Here is a 9,556-nt window from a genome sequence, read left to right as displayed (position 1 = left end):
GAATTTTTTTCTAACGCTGCAATTTCGAAGATATTGAGATTACCAGTCTTCCAATGAGAGGCACAGCTGACTGTGGGAACACTGCAGCTGTTGGCTAGGAGGCTCAAACTCCGCCTCTTTACGTCACACTGGCTCGACAGCAGCAATATGGCTCCCGCCGACAATTGGTCTCAAAACAGCTCTTCAGAAACAGATGGGTGACGTCACGGATACGACGTCCATATTTTATACAGTCTATGGTCTGGTCCTGCTGGAGGTTTCTGCCTGTTAAAGGAAGTTTGTCCTTGCCACTGTAACTTGCTAAATGCTGCAAAGTGCAAAGTGTCACACTGAGTCCTGTCTGTAAGATGGGACTGGATCTTCTCCTGTCTTGATGTTGGGTCTTTGTTAATAATAGAACATATAGTACAGTCTAGACCTGCTCTGTTTGTAAAGCATCTTGAGGTAACATTTGTTGTGATTTGGTGCTATATAAATAAAGATTGATTGATCGACTGAAGGGTCTTATTTCGTAGTCACTTATAGCCTGACTGTTTCTGTGAAACACCTCGGTGCAGATTGTGTTTTGCTTTTCAGAATCAGAATCAGAAATACTTAATTTATCTGAGGGGGAAATTCAGTTGTTACAGAATGCTCTAATATACCGTATGAAAAATTCAAAATATTAATAGAAAGAAGGAATAAAATAAGATATAAATATGAATAAAATAATATAAATTTGATTAATCATAAGTATATACAGAAACGCAGAATAGTTTAGTTCACTATGTACAAAAGCACTGGTTATAAAGGTATTGTATACAGGATGTTAAAGTGGCAGGGATAGTTAAATTACCCTGCAAGTGCAGTTCACTTGATGCTAATAATGCAGTCAGGGCCTATGTCCACTAATGGCTTTTTTGTGTAAGCAGCAACAGAGGAACAGCTTCTTTCCCGAGGACGTAAGACTGCTGAACTCTGGTGGTGCTCTGTAGTCTCAGCCACTCCCAGCCATACAGACTCCGATACGAACAGTACAATACAAAATGGACTACCTCAAAACTTGCACACTGTACATTGCACATTCAATTGCACTATGGCATAACAAATCAATCAGTCCATGCACAATGTTTATATTTGTATTTATATTTTTATATTTATTACTGTTGTCTTCTTTTTTAATTGTGTGTTTTTATTGTGGCTTCATATGGGACCTGAGAATCAAAATTTCGCTCCATATCATGCGACAGCTTGTGTTGGTATGACAATAAATACCTTGACTCCTTGAATCCTTGAACCGTGACCTCAGTTTCGGAGTGCCTGCCTGAGAATCTCATTGTGTGGAAAACACTGTTCATTTTTTCATACATTTAATCTGTATCCTTTCTCTGTGATAAGTTGAGCACGCTATTAGCTAGCTTCAGCTCCACATTCATCCTTTGAAGCATTCTTTTAAGCAATCACAAGTTAGCGCTGCTGCAGTCTATTCCTATTCTATAAAGACATCCATTCACACTTGGATCAGCAGGAAACGGGTGAGTGGTCATAATCACACATCTGATCTGAGCAGTGATTCTGCAGAGAGGAGTTGAAAGAGACCTTGAGCCTAACGTGAACAACACACTTTCCACCTTTCATCCAAATCAGGACTTTTCCTACAAAGGCAGTTTTGTGGAAGCTGCTGTATTTCTTGGGTCAGAGAATAAGATGGGAGATAAAAAGAAGGAAGCAGCACAGTTCTGTATTGAAGTCTCACAAGCACCTACAGTTGAAACCAGAAGTTTACATACACTGTATAAAAAGACACAGAATCTTTTTTTCTCACTGTCTGACATCAAATCAGACTAAATGTTTCTTGTGTCAGGTCAGTTAGGATTACCAAAATTATTTCTATTTGCTAAATGTCAGAATAATAAGAGATATAATTTATTAGAGATTTTAGTATTATTTTCTTCAAAGTCAAAAGTTTAAATACATTTCCCTAGTATTTGGTTGCATTGCCTTTAAACTGGATGACTTGGGTCAAACGTTTTGGGTAACCTTCCACAAAACTCTCGCAATAGTTTGCTGGATCTTTGTCCCATTCCTCCTGACAGAACTGGTGTAACTGAATCAGGTTTGTAGGCCATCTTGCACGCACACGCCTTTTCAGATCTGCCCACACAGTTTCCATGGGATTGAGATCAGGGCTTTGTGATGGCTACTCCAAAACATTGACTCTGTTGTCCTTAAGCCACTTTGTTACTCATTTGGCAGTATGCTTAGGGTCATTGTCCATTTGGAAGACCCATTTGCACCCAAGCTTTAACTTCCTGGCTGATGTCTTGAGATGTTGCTTCAATATTTCCACATTATGTTATTTCTTCATGATGCCATCTATTTTGTGAAGAGCACCAGTCCCTCCTGCAGCAAAACACCCCCACAACATGATGCTGCCGCCCCCATACTTCACAGTTGGGATGGTGTTCTCAGGCTTGCAAGCTTCCCCCTTTTTCCTCCAAATGTAAGGATGGTTGTTATAGCCAAACAGTTAAATTTCTGTTTCATCAGACCACAGGACATGTCTCCAGAAATTAAGGTCTGACCCTGTGTGCATTTGCAAACTGTAATCTGACTTTTTTATGAGGCTTTTTTGAGTAATGGCTTCCTCCGTGCTGAGTGGCCGTTCAGCCCATGTCAGTGCAGGACTCGTTTGACTGTGGACAATGACACTTTCTCACCAGCTTCAGCCAGCATCTTCCCTTGTTCTGGGGTTGATTCACACATTTTGCACCAATAAACGTTCATCTCTGGGACACAGAAGCCATCTCCTTCCTGAACGGTATGACGCCGGGACATTCCCGTGGTGTTTATACTTGTGTATAATTGTTTGCACAGATGAACGTGGCACCTACAGGCATTTGGAAATTGTGATGAACCAGAGCTGTGGAGGTCAACAATTCTCTTCCTGATATCTTGGCTGATTTCTTTTGATTTTCCCATGATGTCTCACAAGGAAGCAATTTGTTTGAGTTGTGCCTATAAAATACATCCACAGGTGTGCTTCCAATTAACTCAGTTGTTGTCATCAATAAACCTATCAGAAGCTTCCAAAGCCACCATCATCATCATCTGGGCTTTCCCAACTTGTTTGAAGGCACAGTAATCATAGTGAATGTAAACTCATGACTTTGAAGAAAGTAATACTAAAACCTCTAATAAATGTTCTCTCTTATTCTGAAATTTAGCAAATATAAATAATTTTGGTGATCCTAACTGACCTAAAACAAGAAAATTTAAGTCTGATTTTATGTCAGACAGTGGGAAAAAAAGATTATGTGTCTTTTTATACAGTGTATGTAAAATTCTGGTTTCAACTGTATACAAAGCAAATACTCCCTCCACCATTTCTTCCATTAATCTGCTCAAAGAAGCGACTTTTGTAGCCGCTGAATTGGACCCAAAATTTAGAATTCTCACGATATTTTCCTCAAAACAGAAATGGCTGTTGTTGGTGGTTTTCAACATCATCACAGCATGGATGCATTTCTCTTTCCATCTTTCAGCAGATTTTATCCACATTCACAAACTCTTAATTAAAACATGCAAAGATCAGAGGAATGACTTGTGCTGCATCCAGATCGAGGATTTTTTTGCTTTGATGGCACTGGTGCGTTTCCCCACCATGACATGAAGTATTCTTCTGTTAAATCTCCTGCAGAGTTTGGGTTGCCCTCTATATAATTAGACTTTTTTTTATAACATCCACATTACTGTCATCGCCCGCATGACACATGCAATCTCAATGGGTGGTCTGTATCACACTGGTATTGTGAAATATACAGCTCCAGCAGGTTTGTGAGGCTTTTATTGCAGAAAAACACACAAAAAAAGACATAAAAAACGAAGACTGACTGATGTAATAATTTTGTTGTCGGACAAAACTGAGGCCAATGAAAGTGTTTTAACTTGCATGCAATAGAAAGGTCATTAAGTTTTGCTCCAACACAGAGTACCATACCTCTTGTCTTAGATACAGGCCCAGAAGTTTTATGCATGAGATTAAATTCCTCATTCAATTGTTTCGAAGTGACCCAGACTATTCATTGTCCAGGCTGCAAGGATCTCGGGCCTGGTCCCCTCCCTCCCCTCTGCCCAAGGCCAGAAGGGGCCCCGGCGTGGAGAGAGATCTTAGACCTTCATGCTGAGTGGAACCAGACTTTGGGTTTTGTTGGAAAAGAGTTGAAGTGGAGAGGGGGGAGTGAATAAAGAGTGGCAGGCCTTGCCCTTGGAGCCCCAACACTGACGCACACAGATGGAAAGCATTAGATCTCCATTCCAGCACGAAGCTGGACGGATTATTAGATAGGGTCTGAGTGGAGTGGGATGAGGGGAAGAGAAAGAGGAAGAGGAAGAATTGTGGGGGGAGAAACTGAGAGGGGACGGCTGGTGACAGGAGAATACATAATACATACTGCAGCAAGTTTTCACCTTTAAGTTATCAAAACTGCAGCTTGGTCATCTTATCCAAATATAATGCATGGGTGCCCTTTGCATTATTGTCAAGCTATAGCATTTAAAGTCGCTGAAAGTGATGGAGCATGAAGAGTATGAATGTCAGCTTGGTGTGGCAATTAAGGGACGGTGGATGTAAAAAAAACTACAGGTCCTTCAACCAGGAGACCATTTGTGCATAGAGATTTTTTTCCTTTACCTAAGCAAGTAGTACCTGAACCTAACCAAACTGCTGCCGTTTCACCTATTAAATAGTTATTAATGGTTGATACTTGTGGCGGGCACACTGCCATCCAGTGGAAGTAAGATGCAGAGGCTTCGCAGGCTGTTTCCTCTACAGAGTCTACACCCTGCTGGGCATGAGCGGGCTGCTGAGGAGAGCATTAGGACTGCAATGGAGGCAGCAGAGAAAGCCTCCAGATGGCTGTGGACAAAGATGTGTTGGGATGATCTGTGCTCTAATGCTGCTGGGACACAAAACAAGGATGAACATACACTAGCTGGATCACCTGGGCAAAGGTGTGGGGTGTTACAAGACTCAAAAAAATCAACCCAGGAAACATCACTGATGAAGTTGTGAAATGTGATACATTTGTACTTTGAAAATCAAACCAGAGGATTCTTATTTGTTATTGCTAGCTGTACTGCTTTAATGTGAAGACCTTTTATGATGACTAACTTAACCATGGAGCCCAGAGCATGTGCCAAACTGATGCTAGAGTTGAACCTTGATCATATTCTGGTATAGATTATGTGGAGTTGGGTGTTAGAATGCATCGACATTGCATATACTTGATGCATATACATGGGCTGTACTGAAATTTCACAATGAGTGTTGGATGGATTCCCATGAGTCAATGCATTCATAGTTCCAGGAGGATGACCTGTAATGTCTTTGAGCAACTCTATGAGTTTCCATCAGGGAGTTTTCAGTTGTTTTTGTCCAAACTTTGGTTTATGACAAACTACCCCCAAACGTGATGACATTTGAAATTGTTTTCGGTCAACTTGAACTTGCTGGGAGCAACTTTGTGAGAGGACTTTCAGTTTCATGTAAATCTGACGACTTATATCACATCTATCAAAACAAAGAAAAGAAAATAAGGAGTCATATCTCAAAAATGTGGGAGTTGCAGCTGCAGTTCTTTATCTTTTGCAGACAATGTTTGAAATATATTCCAAAAATACAGGATTTTATCAGCAGGCTGTGTCTGATGGGTGTTTAGTTGATATGAATGTATGTTGATGTGTAGATGTGTATGGTGAGGGGTAGAGAGGGCTTTAAGAAAAAGATTATGAACCACGGATCTAGGTTATTGTGTTTTTTTAAAGATATAACATACAGTAAGATAACCGCTAAATCTACAAACTCCCAAATGTAGGGTACAGTGTATTAGCACAGGGATGAGAAAATGCAGTGATGTTTGTTTTTTAATTATCTTGTGGAGGAATAAATGCACACATCCTTCTATGTGTACCTGCACCATTTATAGTTCTGGCTGTCGGCTATTTATGTCCTTAATCCCTGAACTATTTATACACTACCTCTCTGTACATAAATAAACACATTCATTTTACTACCAAATGCACCATGTCTCAAGATGTCTATCTCCTAACCTCAAACAGATGTATGCATACACAGACTGGAGTGCAGCATTTAACATACACCCATTTTAACAATCCTGAGAGTCACTCAGGTTGTTAAACTCCCATTAAGCTCTGTTAAGTGAGAATACTTCAGAGTTTGTGGCTAAAAAAACAAACTAATTTACTCAAATGTTAAGGTCAAAACAGGAAGACTAAAGATTAAAAACAGACTAACTTGTTCTCACTGTTTTCATCATTATGCTAGACTAAGTTAACCACCTGCTAACTCTGGTGTTACAACTCTGCACATGAAGGTTTATATCCAAATAGGCTGGCCTGTTCTTTGCGCTTCATGTGTGAAATCAATCATGTGATCTCTGTAAGGCATGAATAGAGACAAGGAATGTGGATCCATCTTTCCCTCCATTGTTCTTTCCAACTCTGCTGCTATAGGAGTTTCTATCTGACAAAGAGGAGGGCTGTAAATGTTTAAAACAGCTGAATTTTTTAACCTGAACAATGAGTTTCTGCTGTCAAAGACACAACAAGCACAAGGCCCACCTCAGCACTTCAGAAGATAATGTTACCAGCAGGAAGTTAAGAGGTTACCATTGAATAGTCTCCTTCACTTGTTTTTGTTTTTTGACATGCTCACAGCAAAGCAATGAAACTGGGTGGACTGTTGAGAAATCTGGTTCAGACAAGGCTGTAGACTCCAGTGTTGAAAAATAAAGCAATTTAGGATGTTCCAAAAAACTGCAGTACCTCCAGTGTCCACTTTGTGCCATTGCCAAAAGCCAAAGAATCCCAGCTAACACCCAAATTAAAAAGCCCATTTTAACATTAGAAAAAAACATGTTCAAAACATGCTCTAAAAATAGTTTTAGTCTAAATGATCAATTTCTGTATTTGTATAGCCACTGAACTTATTTATTACTCACATTTTGAAAACCTTGAGACCAAGAGTAATGCATATATTCTCATCATTAGGGGCGAGGCTGATTCAACTGAATGGTGGATGTTTGTGGCTGTTTGCAAGGAGACCAAGGCTCGCCTTAGCTCCACTTCTTTGCCTGTTTCTAGGTAGATTGAAAGTTAGGTTGAGTCAGCATTTATGATATAGCAACTGCTATCATTTGGCCTAAAAACTCCACATCTCAGTGACATCACTTTTATCAGTTTTCTACAGTGTATGGCGCAGACATTCATGGTACCAGAGGATTAATCCCCCTGACTTTTCCTCAAGTGTGACCTTCAGGTGAAAAAAATTAAATTATTCAGAACTTAAGGCGTTTTTCAACCAGAGGATCTTTACCCCGAAACTAGGGACTTTACCCCGGAACTACTTGCGTTTCGACTGGTGGACCCAGGGTCTACATGTAGTTCAGGGGTAGATAATCTACCACTAAAAAGCCCCTGCTAGGGGGGTTGTACTTTTCAATGGTCCTGGGGCTTTTGGGGGGGCAGGGCCTGCAATGCTGAATGTGTCTGATTGGCAGATTTCCTGCAGTGTTTTTTATTATGCCCGCCGTCCACAATAACATCACACACATCTGTGATTCACTTGATTTCCCTTTCTTTAATTTGTTCTATCTTTTTTGTATGTGTGTGTACTTTTCATAAAGAAGAAGCTGTGATTCACTTGATTTAGCAGCTTGTAACAGTAGTCTTTTTCTCAGCCCACCATGACTGCGTCTCTCCCGGTGTTCCGGTTTTAAAAGTGACCCTGTAAACCAGAGACCCTTAGCTGAACGTAACGGTTTTCGTGGAGTTTACACAGTTGTTGAAACACAGAGGGAGTTCCTGAAAGTTATTGAAAGATTTCAATATGTATATATATATAAAGAAGATAAAGAAGAAGATAAAGAAGGATTCAACACTATTAGACAGCCTCATTACATGCATGAAGATCCCACTGGTTTGGCATGAATCATACAGAATAAACGTCATCATATTTGCCCACACATCACCTTGACTTCTTGAAATTTTACAGGTGAAAGGGGGCTGGCAGGAAAAGTCAGTTGAAGAAATCACAATCAGTTCCTCCCTAATTGTGAAAAGGGCTTAAGAAAGTGAGCGTTAGCATTTGCACCCAATTATGATCATTTAAGAGATGGTATAAAAAGGTAGAATTAGTATATTAGCATGATGGTGCAAGCATTTTACCTGAATTATTACATATTATTATTATTGATATTGCTGTAGTTCCTAGTTTTGTTGGAAAATTTGAAGATGAATGAGTGTAAAAAAGGAGATCCAAAAAGATCAAACATTTTTTTCATGTTGTTTTTATATTTTTAACAGCATGAGTTGGACACAAAAACTAGCTTAAAGAAAGATTTAAATAGTTTCGAGAATCTGTTTGATTATCTAAGCTCTAAATGAGTAACTAGAGTTCAGTGTTTTGCCAATAAATTTTAAGCAAACCAACATTTGCTCTGAACAAAATTCAATACAAGTATGTTTCCCTGGAGAAAACAATGACGATGAACCAGAGAGATAACTTTGTAGCCCACATGACCTATCCACGTTTAGTCAAGGCCCCCCGGGGGAAATTAAACAAGGCAGTGATAGTTCACTTGACTGCTTTCAAAGGCTTCTCTTTACTTCCTCTCTCCAAGGTCATTATGTGGCAGCACGGACAGCACAGGTCAAGCGCCTGTCAGCCCCTCAACAAAAACAGCTCATGTTCCCCAACAATCGGGGGCTTGTTGAAGGTTTCCAGCTCTGCCATGACAGAGCGAGGAGACGGTGAAACTGAATCCTTCTGCCTGTCTCTCCTCCCCTCAACACATATCTGTATCCCTTCCTCCCAGTTTTGTCAAAGTAAAAGCACTCTCATATCTAGTTTTCTGCAGGAAAGCAGGTGCTACGCAGTAGACAATGGAAAGAACATCTTCTCCACTTATAACTAAAAATAAAAAATACATTATTTGTGCTGTACTTAATTATAAGCTGATACATCTGTCTCCCTTTTTTATGCTGTGCTTTGAGTCCAAACCACTCCACCCTTTGGTAGCCTATCTTTCTATTTCAAAGCCATATTCTGACTTTTTCTCCTCTTCACCCTCTTCTTTATTCTCAACATCCATTACAGCCCATTACATCCTGAACTCAAAAGGCTTAACAAGGATCCTTTGGCAGAGAGCGCCCTCAGGGTTCCAGAGGGAGTGGTCGTCCTCAGTTACAGCGTCTGGTCGCAGGAAGGAGCCCCTCTGGCTTTGAACTAAGGGGATTTAAACATTAGGGACGGACACACCCATGCCTGTTATATCCATCACTCTGAGTTGAAGACTATGGTACCTATAAGTGCATTTACTTACCTTTCTATTAAAGGTTTGTGGGTATTTGTAAACTCAAACACCTATTTTATACCACTGCATACTTCCACTATGCTACCTTTTATTCCTCTACATCATCAAACACTTACAATAACTCCTACATTTGAAACAGAAATGAGAGCAAAGTCCGGCCTGGAGAAAACGTCAGCCCAAAA

The sequence above is a fragment of the Notolabrus celidotus genome, chromosome 2 (genome assembly GCF_009762535.1).
Source record: "Notolabrus celidotus isolate fNotCel1 chromosome 2, fNotCel1.pri, whole genome shotgun sequence".
Classification (NCBI taxonomy): domain Eukaryota; kingdom Metazoa; phylum Chordata; class Actinopteri; order Labriformes; family Labridae; genus Notolabrus; species Notolabrus celidotus.
This window is presented reverse-complemented; position numbering follows the sequence as displayed.